This window comes from Cricetulus griseus, chromosome 5 (genome assembly GCF_003668045.3).
Source record: "Cricetulus griseus strain 17A/GY chromosome 5, alternate assembly CriGri-PICRH-1.0, whole genome shotgun sequence".
In the NCBI taxonomy this organism is placed as follows: Eukaryota; Metazoa; Chordata; class Mammalia; order Rodentia; family Cricetidae; genus Cricetulus; species Cricetulus griseus.
The window spans coordinates 164,061,151-164,074,027 of record NC_048598.1 but is presented as its reverse complement, the minus strand read 5'-3'; the positions used below and the strand labels follow the sequence as shown (position 1 = coordinate 164,074,027).

At 33.5% G+C, this 12,877-nt stretch overlaps 1 long non-coding RNA gene across 1 annotated transcript; it reads right to left on the bottom strand.

Annotated features, from left to right (window-relative positions):
• Positions 1-7,856: 7,856 nt before the first annotated feature.
• Positions 7,857-12,549, bottom strand: LOC113836233. The gene is made up of 3 exons (XR_003486215.2): positions 12,404-12,549; positions 11,999-12,194; positions 7,857-10,126 (listed from the first exon to the last, which is right to left on the bottom strand). It is a non-coding gene; the product is annotated as an uncharacterized LOC113836233 (long non-coding RNA).
• Between the last annotated feature and the right edge of the window lie 328 nt (positions 12,550-12,877).

Here is a 12,877-nt window from a genome sequence, read left to right as displayed (position 1 = left end):
GTCTTAAATTTTGTGCATCTTGATAGACATGGATCTATCTGCAGTCTTCTACATGCCAGCATCCAGTTATGCCAGCAACATTTGTTGAAGAAGCTTTCTGTTTTCCATTGTATAACTTTAGCTTCTTCGTCAAAAATCAGGTGTTATTAGGTGGTTGGCTTAATATCAGGGTTTTCTGTTTGATTCCATTGGGCTACCTGTATATTTTTGTGCCAATACCAAACTGTATTCAGGATCATAGCTCTATATTAGTGCTTGAGTCAGCGATGGTGATTCCTCTGTAAGTTTATTCATTGTACAGAGTTGTACAGAGGTCCTGAGTTCAATTCCCAGCAACCACATGGTGGCTCACAGCTACCTTGAATGAGATCTGGTGCCCTCTGCTGGTGCAAAAGACTGTAAACATAATAATAAAAAATTCTAAAAAAAAAAACAGTACTGTTTAAAAAAAGCATGGTGGTCTGATAGGACACAGGGGATTATTCCAATTTTTTGTACCTGTTAATGTTGGCTCTGTTGCTGAGTATGTGGTTGCTTTTTGAGAAGGTTGCATGTGATGCTGAAAAGCATGTATATTCTTTTGTGTTTGGATGGAAAGTTCTATAGATGTCTGTTAATCCCAATTGTGTCATAACTTCTATTAGATCCTCTTTCTCTTTGTTAATTTTCTGTCTGGTTGTCCTGTCCGGTGGTGAGGGTAGGGTGTTGAAGTCACCCATTATAACTTTGTGAGGTTTTATTTGTGATTTGAGATTTAATAATGTTTCTTTTACGAATGTTGGTGTTTGGGGCATATATGTTTAGAATTGAGACTTGTTCCTGATGGATTTTTCCTGCGATGAATATAAAATGACCTTCTTCATTTCTTTTGATTGATTTTTAGTTTGAAGTCTAACTTTTTCAATGCTAGGATAGCTACCCCAGCTCCTTTCTTGGGGTCCATTTGATTGGGATATCTTATCCCAACCCTTTATTCTGAGGTAATGTCTGTCTTTGAATACAAAGTGTGTTTCTTATATGCGTCAGGATAGATTCTGTCTTCTTATCCAATCTGTTATCCTGCGTCTTTGTAAAGGTGAGTTAAGACCATTAATATTGAGGGAAATTAAGGTCCATTGACTGTTTAGTCTTGCTTGTTTTTGATTTGTTGTTGATAGTGGTAGTTTATGTGGATTTTCCCTGCTTTTTCTTTTGGGTTTTTGTAAAGTGGGATTATCTATTGCCTATGCTTTTGTGAGTGTAGTTAATTAACTTAGGTTGGAGTGTAACTTCAAGTACTTTCTAGGGCTGCATTAGTGGTTACATATTGTTTAAATTTGGTTTTGTCGTGGAATATCTTGTTTTCTCCATTTATGGTGATTGAAAGCTTTGCTGCATGTAATAGTCTAGGATGGCATCCGTGTTCTCTCAGAGTTAGTCAAATATCTTTCCAGGTCCTTCTGGCTTTCAGAGTTGTGTTGTTGAATGTATTCTTACATTGTCATCTTCCCTCCTCTTCTCCCAGTGGGTGCAGGTCACTATCTCTCCTGCAGGTCTCTTCCTCTCCTGGTGTGTACAGGTCCAAGGTTCTCTTCCAATGGGTGCAAGAGGGCCCCATACTCTGATGGGGATCATAGTGGGTGTGAGGGGGGGTGTCTGAGGAACTCCCTCTCCAGGTGGGTGGGAGTGGGACTAAGGGATGTCAGCAGACTCTAGGTTGGTTGGTCCTCAGGGGGTGAGTTCATCTGCCTGCAGTACCCAAAACAGGAGTTCCCAGAATGGGTAGGTTGAGGTCAGGCCCAAGACAAGCGACATAGCTAACCTCTGCCCTGAGTGGGAGTGGAAGTCTTCTCCTTATTTTTAATATATGTTGTTCTGAAGAAAAATTACTTCCTGAATTTGAAAATTATTGTATTTTCTGCCAAATATGCTTAATGACAATTGTTCTATAGATAATTCAATGATGATATTTTTCAGTGGCACAATATCGTATTTCAACTTTATAAGTTAACTTTTCCTTCACTGACAAATATGCTGTTTATGTATCTTCTTTAATATATTATTATTTGTGAATTAGTTGGTCTAACAATCACAAATTATTTATGTTTTTATTATCTTTATTCTCCTTTTCTAGTGTATCATTTTATTTATTATTTTGTATATAGCATATCCATGAGTACATGTTCACATGTGTGCACATATTCGTGAGGATGCATGTTTATTTGTAGGCAGAAAGTTGATGTCACATATCTTTATTGCTTTCTACCTTATATATTGAGTCAACATTACTCACTGAATCTGCAGTTCACTGATTGGGCAAGACTTAACTAGCTAGAGAGCTTGAGAGAGCCTTCTGTTTCTCCCTTCTCAGCTCTAGGGTTTCAGTTACTCACACCCATATTTTTATGCTGTTACTGGAGATTCAAAATCAGATCCTCAATCATTTCTTGTAATAGCTTCACTGAGTTCTTAACCACAGTGTTTGCTTTAATAATCTATTTTTGTAGTATTTTCTGTTCACAATATCTATTTTTAATACTTTTCTATACTAACAGTTCTTTCTTTTCAGTTTCTTTATTTTCATATTTTATAATAATTTCAATATCCATATTTTTAGAGTTTAATACTCTTTAATAACTTAGAAGAAAGAATGAGAAAAAAGGAAAAGAATGGACCTTAGTGATAATGTTATTTGTCATAATTTTCCTTCTTGCGTATTTCATAGGAAATACACAATGTTCATGTGTTTTATGTCTTCCAGGTTGTAAAACTTCACTATAATTTTTCTTAGAATGAATAACCCTAGCTAGATAGAATCATTTTTCTTTTCCATATAATTTTTCCTTTTTTCAGAAAAGCAAAATGCCAGCTTACACCAGTGGTTCTTTTCATGGTGAGGAACAATGATGTTTTCTCTACATTGATTGCTGAGGTAGCTCCCTTTTCACTTTATATTAAAAGGCATCAAAACAGTAGTCCAGACATTGATGTGTAGACTGAAATTACAACCATGCCCTTGTCTTAATAGTGTAAATTATTGCAGATTTCTTCTTTTCACTGAGTTAATACATGTGGTAATTTTATAAATAAACATATATAACAACAAAGGGATATTTCTCATTAACACCTTATTTATAGCCATATATTTTCTTCTTCTGTCACAAATGACATTAATTTCCTCATTATTTTTGGACTTTTCCCATAGTCTTTCATACATATAACATACATACATTAAATGCACTTATGAATATTTAATGTGTGCCTACTTTCTAAATGGTCTTCAGACATTTTCACTCTTCATCTTTTCTCCTACATTCCACGGTTGCAAAATTTAATTTGCTATGTAATAGGAAGATAGTTGTTATCTTCTTACAGCCATTGCTCATTAACTTTAGACTTTAACATAAAAGATGAAACATAAAACCTGCAATGCTGCAAAAGTACTTTTACAATATTTATATTAACTAAATAAACCAACAATTTTGCATCAGAAATTCAAGTCAATATATGTTGATCCATGTTTTCAGGTGCAATAATTTCTGTCTTTGGAAGGCTCAGTGAATACTTACCCTCCCTCTTTCTTGTTTTCTTCATGGGACAACTATGAAACTGCATGTGCAAAAACCAGAGGCCGCTCTAAAATGGCACATGGCATTTAGCAATATAAATCTACACTTTCTGTAATTGAATAAGTCTGATTATTTCCTCCTCTTAAACAGAGACCATAATGCATTCCTGGTGTTCTTTGTAGAAAACCAGATCAACACCACACATGGAATATATTTGTGAAGAGACAGACAGAATTATGTCATACCCAGAGGGGGAAAGACTACATTTGCTATATTAATTATATTTTTGTGACTAAGTGAAGTACAAAGTTGTCTATTAAACCCAGGGTGACTTGGTTTTCAGTTTCCAATTTGAGGTTGCAAATCATGTGACATGTCTGTTCATGGGTTATTGAATAAATAAGGGTAATAATATCCAATACCAGTTTACTAGCTCAAAGTAACAGAAAGTAATTTTATGTGGTTGTTATTCTTGTGTGTGTGTGTGTGTGATCTCAAAATTTTTATGGTATTCAAGTACACTGGTTTTTGGTGGGAATAAATTGGAATATATACTTTTTGACAAATAATGATTTCATTATTTAAGAAAATTGTTTACAATTTCTATATCATAGATTTAGGGTTATTGGAATCAAAAGGAAAATGTTTGCTTTAAGTCTTTTGGTATTGTAAGGATGTAATAACGTAAAGGTTTGAAGAGAATTATTTGTTTATAAAGCATTATTCCTGTATATAACTTACCATCATATTAGAAATTATCCAGGCAGTAGCGGCCCACACCTTCAATCCCAGCACTTTGAAGGCAGAGGCAGGCAGATCTCTATGAGTTTGAGGCCAGCCTGGTCTACACATTGAGTTCCAGGACAACTTTCAAAGCAATACAAAGAAACCCAGTCTCAAAAAACACAAAAATAATAAGTAAAATATAAAAAATTAGTAAGATTTGAAATTTTTGTTTACTGAAGGCTTTTGTAGAAATTAATTAATACATTTGATAAATTTAAATTTAGAGTTATAATAACGTGCACATACCATAAGGAATATATTAATATTAGAATAAGAAATACATATATATACATATATATATGTATATACAATTATTTAGAAAACTTGAAGTGTAAAAATCATGACAAGTAAAAAAGTTTTTATTTCTATTGGTAAAATATTGTACTATAGCTATGGAATTGGCTTTTATTTTCTATGTATTGTTCATTAATGTTGTGAAGGCAAATCAGTCAAATACCATAGGAGGGTGCAGTTATTGATAACAATGGTTTAGTGGGATCAATGTCTTAAGTACTGCACTAAAATAATGAATTTCTACTTATCATTTTAGAATTATGAAAACATGCCCATAAACTATTGCTAATCCTCCAAATGTTAGACAAACCATGAATAAAGGTGAATGGGGACTTCCTAATTTCATAAATGATATCTCATTGAATAGTAGTAACATTGTCAATGTGAAGAGAGAACTATGCAAAGTTGAGTGGAGCCTGTATTTTCCTTTAAGTCAGAGAAGATATGCCTGAGAGACATTTTTCTGCCTAGGCATTACATATACTGAATAAATAATAATGCATTTTGGAATTTAAATGCCAAAATTTCAATTAGCAAACGATAGCATGGAAATTCAATTTCTGTATTAAAATTTTACCAGGTATATTAAAAGCATTATATAACTATATTCCAAGAGGTATAAATAAAAACTTCTACAGGGAAGTTTTGTGTCTATTAAATCTCACCCTTAACAAATAAAATTAAAATATTTTTTGTTAGATGTTTTGGCAGTCATACAAAAACTTGGCTAGAGGAAGCATTAGAAAAATCACAGACAGTACATGAGTACTTATGGTATAATTTATTACATCAGCCAGCCACTCTGCCTTGCTTTTAAATATGAAATATTAAATTTCTAAGTTGTCCAGTTATTGTTTGTCTTTGACTCTTCCTTGTCTTGGATGATAGCTACACTGTTATCCAATACCCAAAAAAGGTGACCATTTATACATGACACTCTATAGCCTTTGAGTTTAAACTTGGACCACAGAAAATCTGTCACTTGTGCAGGTCGTGTTTATGTCAGTGTATAGCAAACATATTTAAAGTTAGGGAATGTGAATACCTTTAATGAACTTATTCAACTCTCTTTCTAATCATCATTTTCCTATTAAGGCACTTAGTTCTTGAAATATTAAATTAAATGATTAAAGTGCTTGTGTTCTCTATATTTAATGTCAGATTAATAAATTTATTTTTATTTTTGTTCTAATTTCCTTTCCATTATACTAAAAGTATTGTAAAGTCCTGGAAATCAAGTCAAATATCTGATTTTAATTAGTACCTTAAGAGCCTTGTTATGCAGTTGACCTTCTTTCTACAACCTGTGGTATTTATGAATCTTCTAGATTAATCCACAGGCAGGGCTACACAGTTGGTGGGAGTGAGTCACTGTCCATAGTACTGTGATAGTGGAAGGAGAAAAATAACACCCCAATTATTATTTAACAATTACATTTGATAGTGGAAATTATAAGCACATGGTATCACTTAAATGTATACGATCATTCTTGCCTATTGTCAGTGAAATCATTAACCATTTCTCATTCATCTAGCTTAGTATGTGTTACTATGTAAGATTTCCAATTTCATTTTTCTCACTAGCAAAGAGACATAGTTTCTCCTACCTAAACACATTTTCTGTTAACATCTATTCCTCCATTTCCTTCCTTTTGGACAAAGTTCAGAAGCATAATCTCTACTTATTACTACTGATTTCTTTCCTACCTCTCTCTCTGTAATGTACTCTAATTGGGCCTCATATCCAATCCATGCATTAAAGATGTTTACATTGTGAAATCAAAAACAAATTCTCAAAATATTTAACTTTTAGCCTTTAATAGCATTTCAGTAAATGTCAGAATTGCTAATTACTCATTAATATTTAAACTTTGATTAAAAACAAAACATTTGAATCAACTCAATTATTCAACCATGCATGATCACCATTTGCCTTTTTCTTCCACTAGTTTCCTGTATTCCTATCTTTTCTTTTATTCTCATTGCTCACCCTCAACACTTCTCAGCATGTTTTGTGGATGGTTTCTCTTGTCTGCATGATGACTTACTATAGCAGAACTGCAGAGTTAAGCTTTTAGACCCTATCTTTTTCTGTTTGCAGTCACTAACTTAGTGATCTCATTTGTTATTGTTATAATAAGTGAAACATTTTATTATTAAATTTTAAGTGTTCGTGACCAGGTTGTGCCTCTCTTCTGAACTCCAGATTTCTACATAGAATTGTCCTTTATCTTGTATAATGAGCAACCATCAGTACTACATGCCTTTATGTTTAAAATTAATTTTCTCATGATTTCTTCCACCTATCTTTTTGACTTGATTTGATGAAAATTCCATCATTAATGATCAGCTTCTTCACAGACACAATTCTTTTTAATTAACATAATGCTATTACCTTTTGATATTTCTGATGTTAATTTTGGTTTGTAAAACCTGCTTCCAACACAGTAACCAGTGTGGCTCATGTAAAATAGAAGTCTAATAATTTTTTCTCCATTTGTCAAAAACACTTTGAGCTTATCATGCCATCTCAGAGTCAATAGCCACAATTTTGCTGAGGACTGTAAGGCATTGTATGTTCTTGGCCTCCTCATTGCTGTCAAGCAAGCCCTCTTTAACATGCAACTGCAGCCAATGCTTCCTGAAGCACTTGCAATAAGGGCAGCATAATCTCACTTGCAGGTTTAACTCTAACTGGTCCTTCCTTAATTTCTCTTTCTCCAAGCTATTGATGGACTTCTTCTATCTACCTACAGTATGGATTAAAATTGCTATTTCTATAAAGGATAGAGGGATTAGAAATAAAATTAGTTTAAAGCTTGGCAATAAGATAAGATCAAATTTGACCATGTAATAAGGCCCATTGAGACATAATTGAAACCTCCAATACATATTGTCTGGCTATTGGAAACATGTACCATATTCTTTTTCTCACACTAAATACAGACAACAACTCTCTTTGGGATTGTGTTTGTCTCAAGCATCATGTTTAAAATTTTGGTATTTTATTTTATTTGAACAAGTTGATAGAAGAACTAATCAACTTTGCTAATTACAAATTGAAAGACTAAGCAAGACTTGGGCTGGATAAATGGCTCAACTGTTAAAGTCTAGGCTCACAATCAAAAATAGAAGACTAAGCAATACTAAGTGGCTCGGCAATTGAGAGTTCTCAGAGCTCTTTCAGAGAAACAGAGTTTATTCCAGAACCCATGGTGCAACCACTAGCAACTTCAGTTCAGAGGGATCCAATGCCCTTTTCTGACCTCAACAAGCACCAGTAATTCACATGTGCATCCTTCCACTTGCATAACTGAACATAAAATAATACTTTAAAAGAATGCTTATATAGCCTTAATTGGTGGTTTATGTCTACAATCATTTGGTTTGAGGAACACGGGTTGTTACAATGTGAATTCTAGGCTAGACTGGACTCTAGAATGAGAAGCTGGCTCAATCTGCGGTGAAACAAAAGGGAAAGAAAAAAACATGGGGATCATGTGTATAACTGAATGTCCCTTTCTTCAATAAACTTTAGACTTTCATTAGCTTTTTAAAGCTTTTCAAAACCAGGATTAATTATTTCACTTAAAAACTTTTAATTTTTCTTCTTAATGTTTTTTTGTTATGGAAAACACAACAAATCCTACATTTCCTTGTTTAAATACATTTTTATGTTATCTGGAACCACACAAATTGACTATTTTACCAAGGAATCTTGAATCCCTCAGACTCCTAATTTTCTCCTTGATTTTCTATTCCGAATACATTTCAGCTGTAGCTCTTTCCCTTCAAAATTTGAACAAAAATGTATAAAAGTGCATTCTCCAGAAACTTTTATAACATTTAAAAAATTCAGTAAATCAAAAGCATCCTGCCTTGGTGTGACCCTAGTATATCTAATAATTGTGGCAACAAGTGACCTTTTGTAACAAGTATCTGGTTATACCATGAAGATAGAGACACAAGTTTGGTCATCATAGATACTTCAAGCATCTTCAGCCAATGTGTTTTACTAAGACATGGCAAATTTGACTCCAATTACTCAACATTTCACTTCCAATAGCCATATTAGCCTGTGGCCACTACTGTTTTTGTACTCTTATACAGTTATTTGAAACATGGTCATTTAATTTTTAAAATGAGCATTGTAATTTTATTATTTTTACTATTAAGAATGTTTCAGCTGGATGTGTACACATACTTTACAACAAGTGTGTCTGGTCCTGGTCAAGCACAGAAGAGTGTATCCGATCTCCTGGATGCTGCTACATAGGTTTGGGGATTCAAACTGGGGTCCTGTACCATAGCAGCCAGTGATCTTAAGCATAGAACAATCTGTCTAGCCTGCTAAAATGAATGTTTTAAAATGAAATAATAATAAAGCAGATCTGAAAGGAAAGAAATTTAAATTATAGACTAGGTTTTAATGGTACAGGAAATGGACATGAAGTAAATAATGTGTTCATAGGGATTTTTATAGGAAAAAACTACCAAGAAACATTTATACATGAAACAAGTGTTTTCCCAATCTCTGTTATAATTTTCTGTAGGTATAGTTAACAGTAACTTTCATCATAGCTGCTTTTGATCCATCATCTTTGGAAACAGCAATTATGTGACAAATAAATTTTCTTCTGACTGTGGACCCAGTGGCTCTGGTTTAATTATCCTGTCACAATTTATTTTAACACTTCATTCTATACTTGCCTTTTCTGTTGCCTCTTAACCTTCCTACTTCAATTTATCTGAGAGGCTGAAGGCTAGATGTTCTGACCTGAAGAGACCATCCTGAAATGAAATGAAGCACTAGACACATGATGCCTCCAAGGAAATGCAACTACTAACAGTTAATTTGCCCCAGACCAAATGTGAGGAAGACAGAAACTTGCTACAAAAAGAGCAAACCAGGTAAGGAAGTTTTAAAAATAAGCAGCATTAACCTTGTCACAGAAAGAAAATGGTTTCATTATTGGAACAAGATATTGTATTACTGCACTTAAATATATCTATTCAGGCTTGGTTTCCTTGTCTATTCTCACCAGTGGCAAAAATAACCTTGCTTTCATCCAAAGGCAAATGTGTGTTCAACTCCTGGCAGCTTATTTATTGAGGTTGATAACATAGGTGCTATTTTCAGAATCCTTTAGAATTACTGTAACATTTCTGTGGGCATGAATTAGTCACTGAATAGGAAGACACCGTTGTGAATGTTTCAATACCCATCACATCTGGGTGTTAAATGTAGGTTTGTTTTTTCCTTTTTTTCTTATCCTCTCGCTTTTCTTCCATTGATGGAGTGATTGAATTATTATAGGAAATATGTATTATCATTTAAGATCTTATATGCAGGAGTGTTCAGATACACTATTGTCAAGAAAAGTCATACAACAAAATGACACAGAAAGGATTTGAAATTCAAACCAAGCAGCCTTCTTGGGGTTTCTACATTATAGAAATGTATTCATTCTAAGTAGCTAGACTTGAATTTTCTTTCTCTGAAAAAAAAAGGAAGAAAAAAGATGTGGTCAATTTTCTGAATTCAAAATTTACAATGCATTGAACTGTCTGAAGAGACGCTACTAACATGGAATATTCCATTTAATTTTTTGAAATGAAACCTTTGTGCATGTTTTCGTTATTGCACCAAACCACCTTTCACTCTCTTCTCCAGTTTTCTACATCATGGTACCCTGTGGATAATGAACAACTAAAATCTTAAATCACAAGAGTGGTATTCTACAAAGTTTCCTTTAAAACCTTTTTCTTGATCCCTTGTTTTGTTCGGTTTGGTATCTCAAGACATAGTTTTCCTGCATAGCCCCAGCTGTCCTTGAGCTCACTCTGTAGATGAGGCAAAAGGCTGGCTTTTAGCTCTCAGAGATCTGCCTACCTATCACTGCAGTGATAGCATTAAGGTTTACACCACCACCATTTTTGTTTTTACTTTGTTCACAGATCCTGCTCTTCTCAGTCATAATAGGTTTTGGTTTGTTTGTTTGTTTTACAATGCTTTACATTGTAAAACAATGTTTGTTTACAATGCTTTAAATGCTAGAAAGGTCCTTAAACCTTCTTGTGTATGTAGGCCAGACCACTGAAAGTGCTAGTGATTGATAGATTAATACTGAGTGACAGCCAGGTGATGGTGGCAGATGCCTTTAATCCCAGTACTTGAGAGACAGAGTCAAGTCTGTCTCTGTGAGTTTGAGACCAGCCTGTCCTGTAGAATGAGTTGCAAGATAGCTAGGGCTATTACACAGGGAAACTACATCAAAACAAAACAAACAAAAATTAGAGATAAAGGCAGTCACCATGTGAGGGTTATTTCTGCTCTTCTGTGGTCATTGTTTTTCACCCCAGAGTAATAAATAGAATGCATCTCCATATACATAGCATATATTATCTATATATGTGATAATATGTCACTTGTTAAAAAGCTATGGAAAACAAATAATTATACTCAGTTTTATGGCAGAATAAATATTTAAAATACATATGAATCCCTTGTGATCATTTAATGTGCTATAATAGTGAGCATAGATTGGTTATACTGGAGAGTGATATTTTTTACTTGCACTCTTATATGTTTATATATATACATATATATGTATATATATATATACTTACTATGTGTATATTTACATATAATATTAATTTCCTGATGGTATATGCATATATTGTTACTCATAAGTGATAGCTAGCTTATATTTGTGCATAAAAATTAAAATAATATTAAGTGCAAATAATTGAAAAAAGAGAAATCCTTCAAATTTGTGCATATTACTTATTCTACTAGCATTGCTTAGTGCATATTTTCTGATGCAGATTTAATTATCTTCAGTGAATGGAACTGTGGCACTTATGAAGGAAGCATAATAAATTAAATACTTATACCTTATTTGTTACACACAAATAATACTTGCCTGAATCACCAGTTACTAACTTGAAAAAAATTGCTCATATCCCATTATGCTTATTCATTTATTTGACTATGTTTTACAAAACCCTCATCTTCATTTTTTGAATTTTATCTAAAGAGTGATAATCAGAATCAAGTATAAATAATTTATTGCCTGAAATTTTGTGTCAGACTTCTTTTGACATTCCTATCTTTGTAGTCTGCACACACCTGCAGTCTCAGTAGCTTATGATCATCAGGGGGCCAGCAGCTTAATAAATGAAACAGGACTTGATTATATTGACTGGAAATTGATCATCTGGTAACATGGGCTACTGAAAGCTTTTCTTATCTCTGGCTCTCTGATTGTCACGCATAACACATACAATGAAAATATGAAACTCTTTCTTAATACTATGCTTCTGAAACAATTACCATTCCAATGGCCAAATAATTAATAAGTCCATACCTATTTGAAGAGCATGGCCAGAGGCATAGTGGAAAATAAATGTACAGTAATGAAATCTTCTTACATAGGCCAGGAATACACTGGATCCCGTCGAAAATGAAACTCCTCCATAGCAGGTTCCACTGTCTTCCACTCAAACTTCTATGAAAGGTGTCAGAGTATCCAAATCTCCACATAGATTATCAAAATTTACAATCTGATTGTGAAAACTAGGTTAGCAAAAATAATAACACAGCATATCACAGCGCTATGTGATTTCCCAATAAATTATGCTTCTATTTTTGATACTGTGAAAAGAGTTTATGAATTTTATGCAGCTATTCACCAAAATTGAGGAGAAAGAAAGAAAGGAAGGAAGAAAGAAAGAGAAAAGTAAAAGACAGAAAAGATATGATACTAACATACCTGCCTTCCTTGGGTCTAATGATTTAACCCTTTATGGTTGTCTTGCAGAGCACAAAAGTCAAACACCATAATAAGCTGTGGCTCACTAAGATCTTCTTATATTCAATATTTTATATTTTCACTCTGTCTACTGCATATTTCACTTATAGACTAGTTTCCTGCTTTGTTCATATTTCCCATAGGACCAACTTTCATTTTGTGACTCATTCTTACTCAGTGGCATAGTCTTGAGTAAGTAATGAGTAATTACTTAGTAATGAGCTCTGATTGTAGCCTTCATGACAAAATCACTCTGGTCTTCAGTCTTCCAGTGTTGTCCCAAACAATATTAAAAAGGCACTGCTATCCACTTTCCTCATAGAACATAATGTTTTACTATAAAGACCATGCTATTCCAGAAAATGCATTAAAGTGTGGAAAAATATAAGTATAAAATTAATTCACAACTACAATGCACACATGCACCATACTTCT